Genomic DNA, 24,025 nt, shown 5'->3' with positions numbered 1-24,025 from the left:
TTGTAAACTGTACACCTGTTAAAAAGTTAATATCCTGGGCTGGGCACCATGGCCTGTTTGTAATCCCAGCACTTTGGGAGGCCAAGGTGGGGAAATCACTTGAGGCCAGGAGTTCGAGACCAACCTGACCATCATGGCAAAACCCTGCCTCTACTAAAAATACAAAAATGAGCCAGGAATGGCAATCCCAGATACTCAGGTGGCTGAGGCACGATAATCATTTAAACCCAGGAGGCGGAGGTTGCAGTGAGCTGAGATCGCACCACTGCACTCCAGCCTGCGTGACAGAGGGAGACACTGTCTCAAAAAAAAAAAAAAAAAAGTTAATATCCTGGATATATTGAACTCCTAAAACTCAATCACAAAAAAGCAAACAATCAGATTCAGAAATGGGCAAAGGACACGAATAGACATTTCTATTAAAAAGACATACACAAATGGCCAACAAGCCCATGAAAATATGCTAATCCTAAGGAAATACAAATCAATACTATATTGGTATATATCACCTCCTCACACCAAGATGGCTAGTATATATATGTGTACATACACACACACAATTTTTTTTTTTTTTTTGAGACAGAGTCTCGCTCTGTCGCCCAGGCTGGAGTGCAGTGGCAAGATCTCAGCTCACTGCAACCTCCACCTCCCGGGTTCAAGTGATTCTCCTGCCTCAGCTTCCCAAGTAGCTGAGACTACAGGTGCGTGCCACCATGCCCAGCACAGTGGCTCGTGCCTGTAATCCCAGCACTTTGGTAGACCAAGGCATGCAGATCACAAGGTCAGGAGTTCGAGACCATCCTGGCTAACCCAGTGAAAGCCTGTGTCTACTAAAAATACAAAAAATTAGCCGGGCATGGTGGCACGGGCCTGTAGTCCCAGATACTTGGGAGGCTGAGGCAGGAGAATCGCTTGAACCCAGGAGGCAGAGGTTGCAGTGAGCCGAGATCGCACCACCGCACTTCAACTTGGGCAACACAGCAAGACTCCATCTCAAAAAAAAGGAAAAGTGTTGTAAAAGATGTGGAGAAAGTGGAACTCTTGCACACTGTTGGTAGGAATGTAAAATAGGTACAGCCATTGTGGAAAACAGTATGGCATTTTCACAAAAAATAGGAATAACCATACAGTTCTGCAATGCCACTTCCAAGTATCCACTCTAAATAAATGAAAACGAGGTCTTAAGGGAGTTCTTTGTACATCCACATTCATATCACTATTATTCATAACTGGTAAAACATGAAAGCCAACCAAGTATGCATCAGCAAATGAATAGATAAGCAGAATATGGTACCATAGATAAAGTGAAACATTAGCCTTAAAAAGAAAGGGAATTCTGACATATCCTACAAAATGGATGGAACTTGAGGAAAATATGCTAAGTGAAATAAGCCAGGCACAAACAACTACTGTATGATAACAGTTATATGATGTAGTTAAAGAATAGCCAAAGCCACAGACAGACAGGAGAATGGCTGTTGCCAGGGTGCAAAGGGAGGGGTCAAAGGGAAGTTATTGTTTAATGGGTATAGACTTTCAGTTTTACAAGATGAAAGAAAAGAGTTATAAAGATGGATTGTGTGATCACTGCATATTATCAATGTATACTTAAAATGTACACTTAAAAATGGGGTTAAGATTTTAAACTTTGTGCTATTTGCATTTTAACACAATTTTTTAAATTGGGAAAAAAAAGAGAAAGGTTCAGAGATAATAAAGTAAGTTGCCCAAGGTCACACATGATGGCTAATTCAAAATGTAAACCTCAAAATGCAGACACCAGTGAAATTATAAAACAAATATCTACTTATACAAAACTCAGGATAATTGTTACCACTAGGGAGAAAGAGGCAGCTGAGATAAAGGAGGAATACAGAGTGGCTTCAAAGATATTGATAATCGACTTAAGGTGAGTGGTGGTTGGTTGTGTTATGATTATCCTTTCAAACCAAACACATTACAATATACTTTTATAAGCTTAAACATGTCATAATAAATTGTAAAACACAGGTGTTTCAACAAACAGTAAGCAGCAGAATTAGACAAGGTGAAGCAGAGCTACTCATGATACATAACTTCACAAGCTATATACAGTGTATGGTCTGTCGAGCTGTTGGTGACCAACCTAGTACTGAAGTAAGCACAGTTCAGGATATGACTGAAAGTCAATTAGTAATTACTAAAAAGATTATCAAGCAGCTAAGTTGTAGCTATATTATACCTAAATAGAGTTTAGACCAGCTGTATTAATAAATCATTAATTTTTTGTTTGAGATACAGTCTTGCTGTTGCCCAAGCGGGAGTTCATGATCACAGCTCATCGTAACCTCTCACTCCTGGATGCCGCAAGTGAATCTCCAGCCTCAGCTTCCCAAAGTGCTGGAATTACTGGCTTGAGCCAATGCACCTGGCCCAAACAAAGTCTCACTCTGGGGTACAGTGGCGTGATCCCGGCTCACTGCAACCTCCACCCCCTAGGTCCAAGCGATTCTCATGCCTCAGCCTCCCGAGTAGCTGAAACCACAGGTGCACACAACCACACCCAGCTAATGTTTTATATTTTTTAGTAGAGACAAGGTTTCACCACTTTGGCTAGGCTGGTCTTGAACTCCTGGCCTCACGTGATCCACCTGCCTCAGCCTCCCAAAGTGCTGGAATTACAGGCATGAGCCACCATGCCTGGCCCCAATCATAAAGTTTTAATTAGACTCCACGAACACAGGTAATTGAATTTCCAAAGCAGAGCCATCCATCCTGGGAGCAAGAACAGAGGAAAAGACCTGCTGAGTTAGATTCAGGGACAAGAACTGGGAAGAAAGAGAAATTGAGTCGGGGGGGGAAGGGAACTAGTGGGCCAGGTGCAGTGGCTCAGGCCTGTAATCCTAACACTTTGGGAGGCCAAGGCAGAAGGATCACTTGAAGCCAGGAGTTTGAGACAAGCCTGCACAACATAGCAAGACCTCATCACTACAAAATAAACCATTAGTTTGATTTTTTTTTAAACAAAGAGAACTAGTGGTTTTATAAAAATAAAGTTATAGTAGTTAGTGATAGGATCAAGGGTAAATAAGAGAAAGTGAAGGCAGAAAGGGGCTGCCATCTTGAGAAAAGAAATGGATTAAAGAATTAAAAGGTTGTAGGCTGTGAAATAGGTATAACAGGACTGGCATGGGATAGGAAAAAGGAACAAAGACTATGGTCAGAAAAATGTTATTTATTTATTATTTTATTTTTTATTCTTGAGACAGGGTCTCACTTTGTTGCCAGGCTGGAGCACAGTGGCACAATCATGCTGCAGTGAGCCATGAACTCCTGGGCTCAGGGGATCCTCCTACCTCAGCCTCTCAAGTAGCTGAGACTACAGGTGTAAAACACCATGCCCAACTAATTTTTAAAAATTTTTTGTGGAGACAGGGTCTTGCTTTGCTGGACCAGATGTTTGAGGCCCAGGATGGCCTCAAACTCCTCGCTTCAAGTGATCATCCTGCCTCAACCTCCCAAAGTGCTGGAATTACAGGTGTGAGCCACTGGGCTGGTTGGAGAAATTTTAGACTTCAAGAATTCAAAGGCAGAGCAGTTCTCAGCTGATATGGTTTGGCTCTGTGTCTCCACTCAAATCTCATGTTGTAAGCTCCCATAATTCCCATGTGTTATGGGGGGGACCCAGTGAGAGATGACTGAATTATGGAGGCAGGTCTTTTCCTGTGCTGTTCTCTTGATAGTGAATGGGTGTCATGTGATCTGATGGTTTTAGAAATGGGAGTTGCCCTACACAAGCTCCCTTTTTGCCTGCTGCCATCCACGTAAGATGTGACTTGCTCTCCCTTGCCTTCTGCCATGATTGTGAGGCCTCCCCAGCCATGTGGAGCCCAAGTCCAACAAATCTCTTTCTTTTGTAAATTGCCCAGTGTCAAGTATATCTTTACCAGCACCCTGAAAATGGACTAATACATCAGTAGAGACCAGGTCCAGGCAGTGCTCGTAACAAAAATATAAAAAATACAATACAAACCACACAAGTAAGTAATTTAAAATTTTCTAGGTCACCAGATTAGAAAAACTTAAAACTGGTGAAATTAATTTTGTGTTTTACACTTACAAAACATCTCAATTTGCAGAAACTATGTTTCAAGTGCTCAAAAGCCACAGTGGCTCTAATAGCTACCACATTGGACAGTGCAGATCTAGACTGTGTGCATATAGATTGCTGAATATGTGTCTATATACAGTTGCTATTGGGAGGCAAAGAATGGGAAGAAAAGAGGATCAGCCGGGTGTGGTGGCTCATGCCTGTAATCCCAGCAATTTGGGAGGCCGAAGTGGGCGGATCACTTGAGGTCAGGAGTTCAAGATCAGCCTGGCCAACATGGTGAAACTCCACCCCTACTAAAAATACAAAAATTAGCCAGGCAGCGTGGCACATGCCTGTAATCCCAGCTATTTGGGTGGCTGAGGCAGGAGAATCACTTGAACCCAGGAGGTGTGGGCCGCAGTGAGCCAAGATCACACCACTGCACTCCAGCCCGTGCAACAGAGTGAGACTGTCTCAAGAAAAAAACACAACAACAACAACAACAACAAACAGGGTAGATCCAGGAGCCCACAGGCAATGGTTGGACAGCACAACAACGAATGTCACAAGTCATCTTTGTGGATGGCAGAAAGCAAAACAGAAAAGTAAATTATGAGCCAGATACTAAAATTCTCAAACAATGAGAAAATGGGTCCAGAAAAATGAGGAATGATGGCAAAAAAAAAAAAAAAAAGAGAGAGAGAGCTGTTTATGCATTTTCAGCACAAGGGTTGCAGGCAAACAACCTACAGAAAGCAGTGAAGGGCCAGGAGGATGCTGAGTTGCCTTCCAAGATATAAAGAATATAAGAACACTAACAATGTTGAAGTGGAAGGATTTCTAAGGAAAGTAGTGTTACATAAATTTCCACAGAGTAAGGAGATGGAGGAAGAGTTCAAAGAAAGTGTGTAAGGAAAAAATATGACAACAAAAAGGACTTGCCAAAAAGTCCAGTAACAGGATGTTAGCAGAGAGAGATTCTACAAGCAATCTCACCCCTATAAAATAAAAAGTATATCCAGATAACTAATAAATAGCAGAAGCAGAATTTCTTGATTCTAGGACTAAGCTCCTAATTCTTCTGAAATTTAGAATACAAAGTCACATAAACTTTAGAATATTCTTCTCAGAGAAACAAATGACTTAAATATACAAGTGGCAGTTCATAAGGAAAATAATAACTTTGTGTGGTGGTCTTTCCCAAATAAATCAATTTACATCTAACATACAGTATGTACTCTACAAATACCAGGCATCCAAATAGTTGTATTAAGAATGGACCTCTAAAAGAATCTTGCTATTTGTTGCTTCAGATGGAGAGGAAGAAAACGTATTCAATAAAATAGCTTTAAAAACAGGTTTAAAGAGAAATCAAAACACATAAATCCTATTTACCAAAATAAACCTCCATGGACTTCTTTATCTTTTTAAATCATTTCCAACTTTTCTACTATATTCATTAACGCTGGAAATTATAGCACAGATGTTTCCCTGCAGACAAGCCGATCTCTTATAATTTTTTATCCTCATAAAATCCAGCAAAAGGATAGGCATGAAAGATGAAAAATAGTAATTATTAGTTAATCTTTGGCAGAACTATTCATTCCTCATGACACTGCTCATCTAATAAATTAAAAAATGTACATTACAATTCAAAGTCTATCTAATCCTCAGCATGGTTCTAATGGATGACTTGGGATAAATGTGAATCAAACTTCAATGTAAACAAATACAATTAATCTAGCCAAATATTAATAGATAGTGCATCCTCTCTTCATCTTCTTCCTCATATCTACCTTGAAGATGAAAAATTATTGTTTTATTTGATTTAGTTAGGAAAAAATGTTTCAGCCATTAAAAAAAAAAAGTCTTATACTGATTTACAATAAGACTGGGCAAAACCAGACTTTTCAGAAAGGCCAAACCATTATTTCAGGTTATGTTCTTCAAATGTTTTCATCTTGAATTCTATTTATGAAGAGTTACTAACAAAAAGCAATACCAATGGATCAGATGTCATGTGTAATTTCTTCTGCCTACAATTCTACAGAGTTTATGAACAAAAATAGCTTTAAAAAAAAAAAACGGAGTGAAAAAAGGGAGTGAAAATATGGTACAGAATAACGATCAAGAGGCCATAATCCACCTCACAAAATAAAAGCTGGCATACATAAAGCAGAAATGAATTCTTTTCCTTATGAACTATTTTAGCACTTGAACTTTTCCCCAAATCCATCATAATACAATGACGGACTGCTTCTCAAAGAAACTAGTAACAGATATGCCTACTAAGTCAGAATTTTTCCTTTTCATGTGCTCTAATATTTGCTTAACAGCTAACACTGCTGAATGATTTCTGGAAAACTTTACACAGTAACCTCACTATGTTTCTAGATGACATCAAGGTAATCACCATGACTTTCTGAGTGGTTATCCTGGGATTTCTAAACTACTCTATATATCAGTTTTACCTGATGTGTAAGTTTTTGTTGTTTTTATTTTTTAAACAACAATGCAGGAAAAATAAATCACACATAATAAATACGGTAAGAGTCAAACTAATGAAATCTTTTAACAATATTAGGAAATAATATTTCATGATATAAATACCTATTAGTAACATCTGGTTTTCAGTAATGATGATTAAAGTATCATAAACTGATATGAAAGAGTTAAGAAAAAGTTCCAGAAACATGATATTGAAACCTAACAGCAGAGCAGATAAAGAATTCATTCTCTAGAATTCTGAACTTAAAAAAAAAAAAGTTAAATACGCCAAAGCTACTGCAACAAAAGACAGGCAAGGAACATTTATTTAGCATCCTATGATGCAGGCACTGTTATTTCTATTGAACAAATGGCAGGACTTCCACGTGGAATAAGGTTCAATTTATGAAAGATCTCACAATTAGCAAGTGATAGAACTGTGATGCACAGCCAGGTCTCTGTTTTGAAAACATACTTCACTTTATGTAATGTAGCCTTTATACTATAGCAAACTGAAAATTCTTTTCCACAGTTTATAGTTTGAAGGTGGTGGTGAAGAGAACATCGGGAATACTGTATGATCAATCTTTCTAGTTAGATCAATAAGAATAAAAAGGCCACACGTGATGGCTTATGCTTGTAATCCCAGCACTTCAGGAGGCCAAGGAGGGAGGATAGACTAAGGTGAGTTCAAGACCAGCCTGGGCAATACAGTGAGACCCTGCCTCTATAAAAAGAAAATTTTACAAATTAGCTGGGTGTGCTGGTATGTGCCTGTAGTACTAACTACTTGGGAGGCTGAGGTGAGGGTGGCTGAGATGGGAGGATTCCTTGAGCCCAGGAGTTCAAGAACTATGATTATGACAACACACTCCAGCCTGGATGACAGAGGGAGACTGTCTGAAAGTAACAAAGAAAATTTTTTTCTGGGAATTTATCACAGTTCAATTGTTGGGCTGTACTTGAGGACTCTTCAAGAAGAGCTCCAGTAGAGAGATTATTTATTTCTGAATGGGATCTCTTTTCAACACCAGGGACATTAGTACTTGAAAATAAAAAAGGCTGTATTTTAAATGTTATCTACCACAAATATTGCTCTTACTTAATTGTAGCTTTTGGAAATTTTTTAATGAATGTTTTAAGCAACTCAAAACATTCATTTAAGTCACAGTACGTGTTTTATTCTACATTACGACCATCCAATTATTCTTACTCTGTTACTTCAAAAACAGATATTTAATGAGCAGTACTCTACACAAATTGAAGTACACTTTAATATTATTCATCACCCATTCAACAGCTGTATTTGTGATGCCATTCTATCAACCAAACTCTAAAAATATTTATCACTATAAAACAGAATTATAGTATGAGACAATTTTGCCAAGTAAACCAATTTCACATAATACTCTGTAAACTGAAATACTATCTTAGTGATTGCAGTGATGGACCATACAAAGTGGCTGCTGACATGGCACTGGCAGAGGTGGGGTGCGGCCGCAGGCCACAGGCCACAGGTGCTCAGGTATAGACACCAAGGCGAATGGTACATGGGGCCTGTGGCCCTGGGACGGTACCAGGTTCCCGTACTTCGGCAGAAGGCTCAGATTGGCGCCACCGGAGATCATGTCCCCAGGATCTGCCCCATGTCGGGGTGTCTGCTGAGCCTGGCACTCCTGGTGGCCGGGCCTGGGCCCAGAATCTGCTCCCAGAGGCGCCACCCTGGCAGGGTCGTAAGCCAGGCAAGGGGGAGCCCTGGGGCTGCAGGGGGACCCTGCAACCACATCACCCCTGCCCTGGATGCCAGTCCAGGCCCGGTGAGGGCCTGGAGCCCCACCCCAGGCGGCAAGGAGGCGGGACAGGGCAGCAGGAGTGGCTGTAGGAGCAGCAGTAGGACCCCTGTGCCCATGTCCCCAAGGAAGCCAACTGTGCCACCCCCACCCTGGCACAGCTGGGTAGGACCCACTCCCAGGCCTGAGGCCGCTGCAGCCTCAACCTCACTTCTGGCCGTGTCCTGGGAGCCAAAGGTTCGTTTGTGCAGGGCTGGCCAGGGCCACCATGCCACCTGCACCTTACCTGCCGTGGCTATGGGAAGACACAGAGAAGGAGCACAGCTAAGGCTGTGTACTCTGCAGCCGGGGACAGGCAGGAGTCCCACCCCTCCTGAGTTGGCAGGGTGGCAGCTCCCCAGGCACAGCTCCAGCCACTCAGGTCATGGCTGTGGGCCCAGGCCTCTCAATGCTCTCAGGGGCCTGGGAGAGCCCCTGTCACCACAGGCTCAGAGGTGTCTGCTCCTGCTGCCTGGCCTCTCCCCACTCCCAGCATCTGCTCTGGTCTCCAAGTGGGGTTGGGGCCAAGCCCGGGCACTGTTGCAGCCCAGCCAGGTATGCACAGGCTCAGGGCAGCACTGACCCGCTGGGTCCCTTCCAGCTTGGCCCCTCCAAACTTTGGGTGCCAAAGACCACAGGAGAGTGGCCAAGATAGGGCGGGGGGCAGTTCAGCAATAGCCTATGGGCATCCCTTGGCACAAGTAACCTGGGGGCCATAGGCAGTGGTGGGAGGCAAATGGGCTCCTGTGCCAGAAGGGGCGAGTCCTCAGTGAGGCCCCACCTTTTGCCAGGAAGGTTCTGAAGGCTAGGGGTGGGCTACCCATCCCATGGACCAGAGTGGGGACTTGTGGTGCCTTTTCTGGGCTGCCCATGGACCAACTGGCATGCACCACCTCCCCTGTAAGGCCCATAAAAGCCTCAGGCTCAACCAGAGCAGGGCAGAGGAAGGAGAGACATCAGGATGACCAGCTGTAGAGAGGAGCTACCTTCTCTAGGGCCTCCTCTCTGCTGAGAGCTGCAAACACTGGAATGACCTGCCTACAGAGAGAAGCCACCTGCTCCAGGGCCTCCTCTCTGGCTGAGAGCAACAGACATCAGGACGACCAAAGGCAGAGAGGAGCCACCCACTGCAGGCCTCCTCTCTGCTGAGAGCTGCAGAGACAATGGGACAACCTGGCTGACGAGAGGAGCCACCCACTCTAGGGCCTCCTCTCTGCCGAGAGTCGAACACTCAACAAGATGACCTGCCTACAGAGAGGAACTGCCCACTGCAGGTCTCCTCTGAGCTGCTCTAACACTCAGTAAAGCTCCTCTTCATCTTGCACACCCTACACTTGTCTGCATACCTCAATCTTCCTGGACGCAGGACAAGAACTCAGGCAAAGATGCCACAGGCCACAGAGGTTTCTGGCCAGAAAAGTGACACCCCAAAGATCCCGTAATGTTAGTACAAAAAAAAGAGCATGAATCATCATCTCTCATTACCTTTCTTTAAACACCTTAATATTTAAAATCAGTTACACAGAGATGGTATTTCTTTATACCTAGCCACCTTACCATGTCTCTATATAAATGCTTATTTGTGGGCTGGGCGCAGTGGCTCACACCTGTAATCCCAACACTTTGGGAGGCTGAGGCAGGTGGATTGCTTGAGCTCAGGAGTTCAAGGCCAGCCTGGGCAACATGGCAAAACCCCGTCTCTACAAAAAAATACAAAAATTAGCCAGGTGTGGTGGCATGCACCTATAGTCTTAGCTACTTGAGAGGCTGAGGTGGGAGGATGGTTTGAGCCCAGGAGGTAGAGGTTGCAATGAGCCAAGATCGTGCCACTGCACTCCAACCTAGAGACAGAGTAAGACTCCACCTCTAAAAAAATAATAAAATAAAAGCTTATTTATGAGTTACATTCTAGAAATATTCATACTAAACAATGAGATCACCTACTCAGAAAAAGTAAGAAATTCTCTATTCAGTATAGTACTGAACTGGTTTAAAAGACCTAAATCTCTGTCATAGCATCTTAAAAAAGACTTTTCCAGCTTAGCAATTAAGTCTTAATTATTTGATTCACAATGACAGAACAGCTGGAATATTAAGATTCCCAGACCCTCACAGAATAAGGTCTCTAAGGGTGTAAAATACAGTATTTGGCTCTTTTTAAGTTAAGCTTGTACTGGTAAACTTTTACTGAACTGTACAAAATTAACAGTATCAGTCAGAAAAAGGAAAAAAAAAAAAAAAAGAAAGCTATTGCGCCAAATAAAGCATCCACACTGCAAACAGCCAAAAAGTGACACTTCTGGAAAATTTCATTTACAGCTAGTTTTCATTCAACTATTTAGGGGCTTACTATGGATCAGGCACTGCTCGTCATATGGGGGGAAACAGTTTTGCTGCTTTTAAAAGTTTGAAAACGCTATAGTATAACTTTAAATCTAGGAGTATCTGATTGTATGGAAGCAAAAAACACCCGCTCTTATTCTGGGTGAATCAGAAGAGTCAATTACATAGTACCTGTCAGGGTATAATTTGGTTCTATCACCAAAATAAATTGGCATATAAAATCAATACCGTAAAAACCTTCTGAGTACAGACCACAATGCAAAGCATATTATCTGTAAAAAAGCTGTAACAGTCTGTTTTAGCTACTAAACAGAAATGTCTTCTCAATCACCAGAGCTATTTTCCCTAAATTAAGACTAGCCCAATTCACTTTGCTTGTATAAGATCTGAAAATGGGGGCATCTTGCTCCTTTCAGTGAAAACCATCCTCAGCAAACAAAGCCTATAAAGTATCATTTGGGCAATATGTATCAAAAGGCACTGTTCCTAATCGGCTGTGGGATTAGAGGGGGGAAAAGGCACTGTTCCACAGCTTTGTCTCAATGCTGGGTGCACATTAGCATTACCTAGGCTCATCCCAAGCAATTAAATGAGAATCTCTGGAGAAGGGGACCCAGGCATCAGGTGATTCTAAGTGGGAAGGCAGAAATGAAAACCACTGATCAAACTCTTTCTCACTTCTGAGCAGTGATACTATATGGAGCAGGGAAACACTACTGAAATCATCACCATTTTTGTACTCTTTATAATTAGTTCAACATTGAAATGCTATGGCTTTCTGCCCCTCAGAAGACAATAATAGACTCACATAATAGGATAGCTTGATCACAGGCTACTTGTGTTCTCTCAAAAGCAACTATACTATTCAAAGCTTAGCTTTTACTTATACAGCATGACAACTCAGTTTTCTCTCCAATCCCAGGACCAGTTCCCCCAAGACTGTGGGCTAAAAGCACCAGTGTACTGATAAAGAGATGCTGTTGGTTCACTGAATTCCCAACAAAAGTATTCTACAATGTCTGCAATGCTGGCTCTCCACTTCCTACTTCAATGGCTGCTATTTAGGACCCTCTCTGGACCTACTACTGATAGCCACCACGATTATCTCTACTAATTTCTTCCCCTCATTTCTCCCACCTTTACATAGTCTCTGGTTTCCTGTCAGTTTCTTCTTCTACATCTCAGCTAAAACATCCCAAGCCAGAGTTCTCATTCATTTGTCACAGGAGACCACTAGACATAATCTTCACTCTAGGTCCTGATATACCCCTAATTCAGACCACCTCCTACCCCACTAATTTCTTTCTTTCTTCTCTCTCTCTGTTTCTCTTAGAACTAGGACTTCAAATTAGATTTTTAAGTACCTACGAAGTGAATCATTAACTAGAACATTCCCAGTTCTTGGGAGTGTCTATAAAAGTTATGTATAAGTTCTTTATTAAGGTGAATACTACATCTTAATTCCACTCTCAAGCAATGATGCTTTCTTCACCTACTTAGAAAAAGAATGTTGTGTCCATTATGATACATATTTTTTTTTAAATACACAGAATCCTATAAAAATCCCAAAAACAAATTTTGGGAAAATAGAAAAGCCCATTCTAAAATTCATATGGAATCTCAAGGGTCCCCCAATAGCCAAAACAATCTCGAAAAAGGAGGACAAACCTAAACGTCTCAAACCTGGATTTCAAAACTTACTACAAAGCTACAAGAATCAAGTCAGTATGGTACTGGCATACAGACAGACATACAGAGCAATGAAAAGAAAAGAGCCCGGAAATAAACCTTCACATATGTGGTCAAATGATTTTTGACAAAGGTGCCAAGACTATTCAACGGGTAAAGGACAGTCTTTTCAACCAATGGTGCTAGAAAAACTGGATAGCCACAAGCCAAAAAAACGAAGCCAGGCCTTTATCTTAAACCATACATAAAAATTAAATCAAAGGAATCATAGTTCCATTCTGTGAGAGAACACAGAAAAACAAAATTTTTAAAATGAATCATAGATCTAAATGTAAGAGCTAAAAGTATACAATTCCAACAAAGGAACATAGGGGGAAACTTTCAGAACATCAAATTTGGCAATGTTTTCTTAGATATGACACCGAAAGCACAGACAACAAAAGATAAATTAGACTTTATCAAAATTAAAAACTTGTGAGCGAGGCATGGTGGCACATGCCTGTCGTCCCAGCTACTTGGGAGGATAAGCTGGGGGGATCCTTTGTATCCCAGAGACGGAAGCTACAGTGAGTTATGTCCAACGCCCTGAACTCCAGACTGGTGTACAGAATGAGACCTGTCTCAAAAAAATCCAAAAATTAAAAACTTTCTGTAAAGAACACTATCAACAAATTGAAAAGGCACCTGACAGGATAGGATAAAATATATATAAATCACATAACTGATAAGGAATTGATATCCAGAACATATAAAGAACTCCTACAACTCAACAACAACGAAAGAAGCAACCCAATTAAAAAATGGGCAAAGGGCTTTGAATAGACATTTCTCCAAAAATAGACAAATGGCCAATAAGCACTTTAAAAGATGTTCTATATCAATAATCGTTAGTGACATGCAAATATTTTATAGATACACTCTCTCTCCTCGCCCCTCAGCATGTAAAGTTTCTGACACCACCACAGTGATATTATGAAGTACATATTTGGTCTTCATCCTGATTCCTGTCACACAACTTCTAAAAACCTTAGAATTGCCAAGGTCTGTCTTTTTGTATGCTAATGTTGATTGACAGCTAGAGTTGATCATCACAAGGGCATGATTATAGGGTTGGGACTTTCAGTCGGACCCCCAACCTCAGGGGAAGGAGAGGGGCTAAAGGTCAAGTTGATCACCAGTGGCCAACAGTTTAACCAATCATGCACATAATGAAGTCTCCAAAAAACCTAGGACATGATTAAGTGAGCTTCTACGTAACCAAACACATGGAAGTTGCTGGAGGGTGGTGCACCAAGGAAGGGCAGAGAAGCTCTGTGCTCCTTCCCCCATACCTTACCATAGGCATCTCTTCAACTGTATCCTTTGTGATATCCTTTATAATAAACAAGTAAACATGTTTTCCTGAGATCTGTAAGCTGCTCCAGCAAATTTATCAAACCCAAAGAGGGGATCATGAGATCCCCAAATTGAAGCCAGTCAGTCAAAAGTTCCAGAGGCCCGGACGTATGGCTGGTATCTGAAGGGGTGGGAAGGCAGTCTAGAGGAATGTTTTTAATCTTTCTGTGTCAAGTTTAAATGCATATTCCTAGATTTTGGTTTTTGACCAATTTGAGTTGAGATTTGACCAATGAATTGAGATAATTTAACTGTGTTGTTATTACAGTTCTGTTAAAGCGAACTAAATATGGTCTGAGAAGGACTCCGTACTTCTAAATCTGAGTCCCTGTGGATGAACCCTAACTCAGCTTAAAAGGCAGACAAGACTGAAAACCTAAAGAGTATGCAGCTGTAAAAACCGCTGAGTCTTGGCCAATCCCAGCAGCCATACTTCAACCAATCATAGACTGCTGAGTGTTCAAACAAGGCAAACGTCACCCTGTAACCAATTCAGGTGTTTCTGTACCTCACTTCTGATTTTTTTTTTAACACTTTCCCTTTTTTTGGTCTATAAATTTGTTCTGATCAGAAGGTACCCCTACAGTCTCTCTGAATTTGCCGTGATTCTGGGGGATACCTGCACCAGTCGTTCACTGCTCAATTAAACTCCTTTAAATTTAATTCGACTACGTTTTAATTTTAACAGTTATGAATATGTTTCACAGTCCAGATGTCTTATCACATTTACTTTGTATTTCCCCTTTCCTGACTTTCTCTCAGGGATGTCAGCTGCTTTCTGCAGTTATTAATCTCTAGATTACCTCCGCATCCTCCTTTTTATTTTTATTTTTTGTAGAGACCAAGTGTCACTATGTTGCCCAGGCTCATCTCGAACTCTTGGGCTCAAGCTATCCTTCCACCTCAGGCTCCCAAAGTGCTAGGATTACAGGTGTGAACCACAATGCCCAGCCTCAGCATCCCCCTTATTAATCATTCAGCCAGTATAACAAATTCATGTATTAAAAATCCTCTCCATTTGAAATAGTTTAGTGTAATTTATTTCTTACTATAAGACTATGACAACTGCACTAAACAGGCATGTGAAAATTTGAAACTGAACTATAAAAGAAGATGGGCAATTTTCGTGGTGATCAAGAGTAGTAAGATGTGGAGTAATAAACAGAATTTTGAATAATATAGTGTAGTACTTGAAACTGGAGAAACACTGGCGGTGAAGAGAAATGGAAATATGTTTTACATGAAAAGTATAACAAAATGTTGGCAACATGGTTTCTGCAATATGTCACCTACTTAGGGGTTTTCTATGAAACAAACTACTTTACAGAGAACACACACACAAGGGAGACAGAATTCAGATAGCTTGAGAGTTCATCATTCTTCACAGAGAAAAGGGTCCATCAACTGATGAAAAGCTTGGAAATCAGACTTAGCCCTTCATGTTACATTATAAGCATGACTAGACATTAGAGGAAAAAAAACGTAAATAAATGTATGCACTGAGAAAAAAAGTTTGTTGCTTTAGTGAGTAAATTATAACAAATTTCTTTTCTTTTCTTTTCTTTTTCTTTTTTTTTGGAGACAGGGTCTCACTCTGCCGCCAAAGCTGGAGTGCAGTGGCACAAGCATGGCTCACTGCAGCCTTGACCTTCTGGACTCAGGGGATGCTCCCACTTTAGCCTCCCAATCAGGTGAGACGAGAGGCCCACGCCACCATACCCGGCTAATTTTTGTAGAGATGGGGTTTCCCCACATTGCCCAGACTGGTCTGAAACTCCTGAGCGCAAGCCAACTGCCCACCTCAGCCTCCCAAAGTGCTGGGATTAGAAGCATGAGCCACCTCACCCAGCCCAACATTTTTATTTTCTAATAGTCGTTCTATATATCAATTTATAATATTCATTCTTTATACTTAATTGATTCTATTTGCTTTAAATATAACTAAGTTAATCTCTCTTTACTATTCATTGAGAAAATTTAAAATGACCATCATCTACAAGATGTGTGTGTTATTGACTTTTTATTGATTGCTGAGTCACTGAAATTCACAGTTCTTAGTTCTATAAAGATAGCTAGCCTTTATATACTACATTTTATAGTTTGTGACTTTTAAGTAAATTTTTTCATTTGATCCCTTATAAAAACAGTCCTGAATCAAGCTTGTCCTCTCATTTCTCTCCCAGCAATCGGCATGCTCCCGTCCACTACAATAAATCTGAAAAGACATATATACCCATTTGCCTGACTAAACTCAAGACAATATTATACATGTCTACTACGGTACTTAACCTCTCTGCTGAGCTTTCCCTCAGAGTTCTGTCTGCTCACTTCCCCCACAACACGCTCTGAATCACATATACATTTTTGCAGGAACTATCACAAGCACTTTAAATTGAAGAGTCAAACTGCACAATTTCTTCATTATTCTTAAAACTACCTGTTCTGTTTCTCATCCTAAAATTTACTGACACATGCTAATCTCTGCAGCTGAACTGAATCAGCAATTTTCAGAACCATAAAAATCTAAAAATCTGAATGTCACAACCAGATAAAAAATAAATTAGTGGCACTAAAGTGAGTTTTTCCCCCAAATCTATGGGAAATAAATGAAGTGTGATATTCCCAAGAGGTAAACTGGCAAGAAAAATGCTGACAGAGTTTTTCATGACTTCTTAAAACAGATGAGAGGTAGCCAGAGAAATAAACAAGAGTCTCCCAGGATGCATCCAAAAGAAACAGCTGTTCAAATGTAAAAGACAAAATCCTAAACCTTTTTCCTTTGACAGGATTTAAGTGAAAATGAACATCATCAACAGAAGACTGAGCCTACATAAAACAGAAGTAAAGAAATGCTTACAAAATCACAATCAGTTTGGTTCTTACAAAATTCTTTAGCTTGCTGTAATAGTGCTGAATTAATACTTAGATAAAATGTGGGTTCCAGCCATGTGAATTTGCCAAACAGAATGTAAAACTTAGGGTGAGAAGTCTGAAAAATAATTGTACTTAACCATCACTCTTGCAGCAACATTTAAAAACTAACCACAGAAATGTCAAAAGAAAATAAATGGAATTCTTTTCGGCTACAGGCAATACAAAGAGAAGTATAATCAAACATATAAAAGCTGCTTTAGGCACATTTCAAGGTAAGTTACAGGACTGCATAAAAGATTAAACACCTAGGCCAGGCACGGTGGCTCACACCTGTAATCCTAGCACTCTGTGAGGCCAAGGCAGGTGGGTTGCTTGAACTCAGGAGTTCGAGACCAGCCTGAGCAACATGAGGAAACCCAGTTTCTACAAAGAAATACAAAAAGTCAGTTAGTCCCAGCTACTCTCAGGAGGCTAAGGCAGGAGGATAGCTTGAGCCTGGGAGGTGGAGACTGCAGTGAGCAGAAAACACACTGCACTCCAGTTTGGGTGACAGAGTGAAACCTTGGCAAAAAAAAAAAAAAAAAAAAAAGGAAGGATGGAAAGAAAGAGAGAGAGAGAGATGAAACACCTATTAGAAAAACATTTGGTCAAGATTGCTTTATAAATATGGTTGCAACTAATTTTTTAAATAAAAACAAAAAATGACCAAAAGAGCTGAACACTCTTCCAATCAAGTATCACATTAAAATAAATCTCAACAATTAGAAAAGCCTACCATGATTCTTTGGAAGCTGCATTCATGGTACATGGGGACTTGGTGTGGGTTTGGACACCTGCAGTACTGACTGCACTGAGTTGGTCCCCTTGGTGACAAATCCTCCATTTGTTTTTTTTAAGTTGATAATATGTGTAAGTTCTAAAAAATCTACTTTTTTTTAAAAGTGTCAACAAATATTGTCATTAAACACTTTACAAATAACATGACTTTGCAAATGTCATTAAAAGTTACAAAGGCCTATAAAATATTCATATTTATATTTGTGATATGCTAAAGAATCCTGGTAAGCTCAAATACTGCCTTAGATGGACATGATGTGTTTCAAAGTGGGGGCCATGGGGAGTGTAAAAACTATAAATTTTGCTTTTTTTAAATTAAATTCGATACTCATCTATTTCAACAATGAAATGTGATGTTTTCTTAAAGCAAATTTTCACAGCTTCCTCTACTTTATCATGGTTAACAAGTGTGCATCAAACTCAGAATTTATATTCTTCACAAAAGGTAACAAAAAGAAAAAAAAGCATATGTAGTAAGGAAAAATCACTATTAAACTTCATTCGTTTTTTTGTTTTTTTTTTCCTTTGAGACAGGGTCTCACTCTGCCACCCAGGCTGAAGTGTAATGGTGTGATCCCAGCTCACTGCAGCCTCAACATCCCAGTCTCAAGCGATCCTCTCACCTCAGCCTCCCAAGTAGCTGGGACTACAAGTGTGTGCCATCACACCTAGCTAGTATTTTTTACATCTTTTGTAGAGACAGGGTCTCAGAAGGGCACCATGGCTCAAGCCTATAATCCCACTACTTTGTGAGGCTGAGGCTGGAGGACTGTATGAGGCCAGGATTTAGAAACAAAACCTGGCTTGGCAACAAAGCAAGTCCCATCTCTGCAAAAAATTAAAAAATTAGTCAGCCATCATGGAGCTCGCATACAGTCCCAGCTACCTGAAGAACTGCTTGAGTCCAGGGGGTCAAGGCTGCAGTGAGCTATGATCACACTGCTGCACTCCAGCCTGGGTGACAGAGTGAGGTCCTGTCTCTAAAAATAAAAAATAAATAAAAAAACAGCTTACAAAGGCTGGAGCAGTCAGTCAATGAACAATTATGAGACAACACAGAGAAATTCTCCTTAGTAAATAAAACAAGATTCCCGGAAGCTGGATAAAGCAAAAATGGGTGTTGGGACCATTCATCATTTGAAACTCATCCTTTACTAATGATGAAAATTGTGGTGTAACAATAAGCATCACGATCAAGCAATACTCCTCAGTGAAGAACTCTGCTTAGTATTTCCAGAGACAATAAAGAATCTAACCAGTGGATCATATACCATCACCATCTCAGCTACCATATATTATATGCTATAGAAGGAGTTCCTCTCCCAGAAAAAAACAGAGAGCCAAATGAAATCCAGAAACAGCAGGCAGATAACACCTATTACCTCACTTCTTTGGCATCATTTTGAGCATGTCTTCTCACTTAATTACTGTGAATATAGCTCCAAAAGCCTGGAAGTCTAGACAATGATGCCAAGAGAAAAAAGAAAAGACCTAGATTTTGATCCTAGTTAATCAGCGCCAGTTTGGTCTGTTTTGTAATTGCTACTTCGTGAAAATTAACTAAGTTAAAGCAAATGTGCATCACCAATTAAGCAATAAGTAGGAGTCTCTTTTGTTTTTACTTATCTTGAGAAGTAATTTTAAATAATTCAAACTTCTCTTTAAAAAAAAACAGAATGAAACAAGGCAAAGTTTGGGTAATTTTAAATCTAAAATAGTTTTATAATTTTCCATAACAACTGGCTACTTTCAAGTTAGTGTCCAAAACCCACGGAAGTCTTAAAGAAAATTCTGATCTCATCTAACAAAAGCTGCTCATTCACAAAGAAGAAAACTGGGCATTAATAGGAACTTCCATAGGTTAAATTATAAAACAGTGGTAGGAGGGTTGGAACTCTAAATTAGAGAGTCTCTTCTCCTGACTCCCTAGAGTGCACTTCCCCAGGGAGATTTACTTTGCAATCTGCCACCAAAAGATACTTTTAAATTCCAAACTATTTACTCTTCCCAGAGAACAGACATGCTGGGTTTCAAGATTGTTCAAAAGTGTTGCCATTTCAGGGAAACTGAAAAGAATCTATGCCTATAAAGACTCCGTCTCACCAATTTACCATTGTCTGAAATGTCATAGTCTAAAGTCTTTGACTAATTAAACCAAATCTCCAGAGAGGACAAAGCTAGAAAGAACTACAGCTCATGTAAAAAAGGGAAATGCACATTACGCCTTAAAACTTGGCACATACACAGGTGTGGTGAAGCACCTGTGGATGTGTAAAATCCTGTCTTAACAAAGAAGCAGGTAACGAGATTGCAGAGGACATTGGAAACAATATTCTTCATTTTCCCTCTTTCATGTTTCAAAGTTATGAAGTTCACTTTTCTTCAGCTTAGCTTCTTTCACTTAGACCTTAGTAGATTGAGTGTCAAACATTGAGTCACAGACATAGGTAGTTACTTTGGACAAAAAGATTTAATTCACAGAAGAAGGGGAGACTGTCACATCAAAAAGGACATGTAGCTAAAAAATAGTTTCTTTGATCTTATCCTCAGTTGACTGAATCTGTTTTGTATAGAAGAATAAAACAAATTACCGCCAACAGAAAATAACCAAGCCTAATATCCTACTTTTATCCGAACATCAGAAAAGGTAAAGACATGGAAGACATTTGAAACTCTTGGAGATAGCTTCTAAGTTTCACACTAAATCTCGACAAGTAGCCAAATAAAAGAATTAGCAGGCAAGGATACATGCACACACACACATACATATATATAAATCTTGAGGAGAACCAAGTCTGGCAGGAATACAAATAATAAATGCACTTACTAAATTTAGGAAATCCTGTTCTGAGGCAGGAATTTACACAACCATCATAACAACGCTCTTACAGGGCAGTAGAATTCTAATTTCCCCCTATATGACAGATGAAGAAACGAAGTTCCAGAGATATTAAATAATTTATCCAATATCATATAACCAGAAAGTAACAAAGCCAGCCCTAGAACCTATGGTTTGACTTCAAGCCTATAATCCCTTCCCCTCTATTTTGAACGCTCTTCTTTCCATTACCATCCATGAACTTGGTGGGGCACAGAGATATGACTAAGAAAATGTCTTTCCAAAAGAAACACAATTGTCTTAAGCCCACCCTCCCATGGAAGCTCATCAAATAATCACAAAAGATTAATCATGGAAAAGAGAAGAGACTAAAGCCATCACCACATCAAGACAGACTTTTCATTTTACTTCTGGGGGTAACTCTTAGGAGATTTAACCTTCATAATAAGACAACCTTTGTTCACACTGAAGTCTCATTCCTCACCTTCCCGCCACCTCCCAGGAGCTCAGAGGAACTTTGTCTAAGACTATTGTAATTTGGACTCATTCATTTCACCTAAAAACCATTTACTTCCCCTCTAAAACTCCCGATAGCCCATTCCCTACCCTGCTTCCCTCTTCCCTATGAAGAGGGTACTCAAGCCCTCAACCATCTCTCCCTTCTTCGTGTTTCATATGTGTAGGACTCTCATGTGTCCACGCACATTGATAAATCTCTATGCCTTTTTCTCCTATTAATCTACCATCAGCATTTCAGCAAACCCTCAGAGTAGGCAGAAGGGAAGCTTTGCATCTGCCCCTACAAACTGTTTCAACTGTGAAACCTAAAAAAAACTTGAGTTTCCCATGGAACTCTTCATTTTTCCAGGTATGCTAGTTTAGAAAAACTTCCTCACCATATCAACAAGTGTTAACATATTGCTAAGAGACAGATGAATCCATAGAGGCTTCCCTCTGTCTGAAAGGATGGAGGGGAAAAAAGGGCATTGAACCAGGTGTGATTTACTGGGTTCATTCATCAGATTAGGCAAAATGGTGGCAAAACAGACCACAAAAGAATGCAACACAATATTTGGTGGCCATTCTCCCTGGTATTCATGTACTCTGGTTTCTAAAGGCACCTGGTAAAATGGCATATAGAACAGCACTTGAGGATTCAACAAGTGAGATGCTAGGAGACCATCTTTTCTTAAATGCAAACTATGCATTTGCGAGCAGCCTATCTTTCAGAAAACTTAAGTCCTTTGGGCCAACTGCTTGGGTCAAATCACAACTTGAAACAGTAAGAATTTCAAATGGAAAACTAAGCTATTTCCCTTACATGCCAGTTATCAACTGCTTGTCTTTCATATCAAAATTCACCGTTTGCCTGTAATAAGAAAATGGATCTGAGCTCTATAAATATTTTAACATTTCAGCTGACACAACATTAAGTTTTGTCAGTAGAAGGCTCTAGAGATATGTAGAAGGAAAGGGTTTTGCTCCCTGGTTCCTGGTTCCTGGTTGCTCCTGCAGCCCAGATAGCTTCTCCAAAAGATGGCTTCTCTAGTGACTAGCTCCCCTCATGGACATAGCTTCATCAGAGCAAGATTTCTGCTTCAGTGCACAGCAAGCAACAGTACCCAGCAGCCAAGAGCTACCCCTGGTATTCCCTCAGGAAGACACGCAGCACAGTGGCTTTTCTAAGAAACCTCCCTGCTAACAGCTTTCCCTCGGCACCCTAGAGGGCAGAATTCTCACAAGTTCTGAGGGTGGATTTTCAGTAAGTTCCACTGAAATGGCACCACTCCCATTCAGAAAGCCACACCATGCCCTCTCCAACAAGGTCAAGATCTTAGCCCAGGGTAGGGGTAGCAGTCTCTCACCTAAAACTACCACAAAAAATAAGAGGTAGGTTTGGTAGGCCTTTTTTGGATGTAGAGGCAACATATATACTACATCTGAATGTGCCACCTTAACCGACTACAGAGTCACCTAGGAAGTTTCCAATTTTGAGTAGGGAACACAATATACGAAGGTTATACAGCAAATTTGGGATGGGCAGTGCAAGCTGCTCTACCACTTGGGACTTCTGATCCAGTGGATCTAATGTTTTGAGTTGTCTGTGGGAAACAGACATGCAGTAAGGAGCCTTTTAGCCAGTGTGCCCTGCATCAGCTCTTGGCTATAAGAGATTGGTGCTGGAGAAGAAAGCTTTCCCCAATACTTCATAGGGCACATTTCCAGCAAGTTCCAGAACAAAGAGTTTCAGCAAGTTCTGAACAGCACCACAGTGGCTCTTCTACCACAGCCTTTGGCTCAACCCTACAGAGAAAGGCTCCCTATCTGAGCCTCTACTCAGCCCTAAGGTAAGCATTTGCTCTTTATATCTTATATTCTTGAGAGTGCATAGTTTTTCTCTCCTGATTAGACTCAGATTAATACACCTTAATAGTAAGCTGAGAGGTTGTGTTCAGTCTAAGAAACCCAACACAGGAACCTCATTTAAACAATCAGGAGCTCATTTTGTTTTGTTTTCAATGTTTAAAACTCAAAATTATATAGGAATGATTTAGACTAAGTTTAGGTATAGCACTAAGTTCTTGACAAACTTATATTCATTAATAGGGCTATTTCAGTCATGGTTTGGCAAACTGTACATTCCTTTTCCAAACACTCTATAGTCTAAAATATAATTAATCAGCACATGGCCAGGAGATCAAGGCCAATCTGAGCAACATAGCAAGACCCCATCTCTACAAAAAATTTAACCAAAAGAAAAAAATTAGCCGGGCATGGTGGCATGAGCCTGTGGTCTCAGCTAACTGGGAAGCTGAGGCAAGAAGATCACTTGAACCCAGGAGTTAGAGGTTACAGTGAGCTATGATCATGCCACCGTACCCCAGCCTTGGCCACGGAGCAAGGCCCTGTCTCTAAAAAAATAATAAGGAATAAAAATTGTCCCTAAAAAATAATGAAGAATAAAAAATAAAATCAGCCCCTAACTTATAATCACCACCTTTAGCATTATTTTTAGTAATTCCTGATCTCTCCTATTATTCAATCTCTAAAAGGCCTAAAATATGGAGGCTAAAATCACAAATAATGTTATAAAAATGATTTTCATTATCAAAAGAGTAGCTGTTACATGTAAATACTGATAATCTCACACAGTTAGATCAACGTTATTGGCTTGACTCAGTCCACATTCTGTAAGGGACTTTATAACTCTAGCCAACTTTTAACCACAAGGAAATCCAAACAAGCTTGCAACAGTAGGTCGGTGCAAGCTAAACAATATATCTTGGCAAACAGCCTAAGTGCAAGGAACACATAGGAACATCCTCCTTAAACAGTGTCTGAACGTCTGTTGTTACTATTAAGTAGAAATACACTAAGGAGTTCACAATTCTTCTAACAGTTCAACAAAAACTTAAGCCTATCAAATTACAATAATCGACTTAGAAAACAACCAAACCAACAAACAAAAAATCCCACTGATGCTACTCAAGAGGGGAAGACACCAAGTTTTCACATAAGTAGAAAATAACCATTAATGCTTCACCCGAAAGGGGTGCGAGACGGTAGCAGATTAAGCATCGAAAAGCAAATCAGTGCTTTGTGGGGGGGTTTTCCAGTAAACTTTAGAATAAAACTCTAACTTCTTAAACAATGACAATG

At 40.3% G+C, this 24,025-nt stretch overlaps 1 protein-coding gene across 50 annotated transcripts in view; it reads right to left on the bottom strand.

Moving 5' to 3' along the window:
- Positions 1–24,025, bottom strand: part of EIF4G3 (eukaryotic translation initiation factor 4 gamma 3) — a 367,607-nt gene that overhangs the window by 218,161 nt on the left and 125,421 nt on the right. The window lies entirely within an intron of this gene.

The sequence above is a fragment of the Pan troglodytes genome, chromosome 1, assembly GCF_028858775.2.
Source record: "Pan troglodytes isolate AG18354 chromosome 1, NHGRI_mPanTro3-v2.0_pri, whole genome shotgun sequence".
In the NCBI taxonomy this organism is placed as follows: domain Eukaryota; kingdom Metazoa; phylum Chordata; class Mammalia; order Primates; family Hominidae; genus Pan; species Pan troglodytes.
Note: the sequence above shows the minus strand (reverse complement) of the source record. Positions and strands in the feature narration are given on the sequence as shown.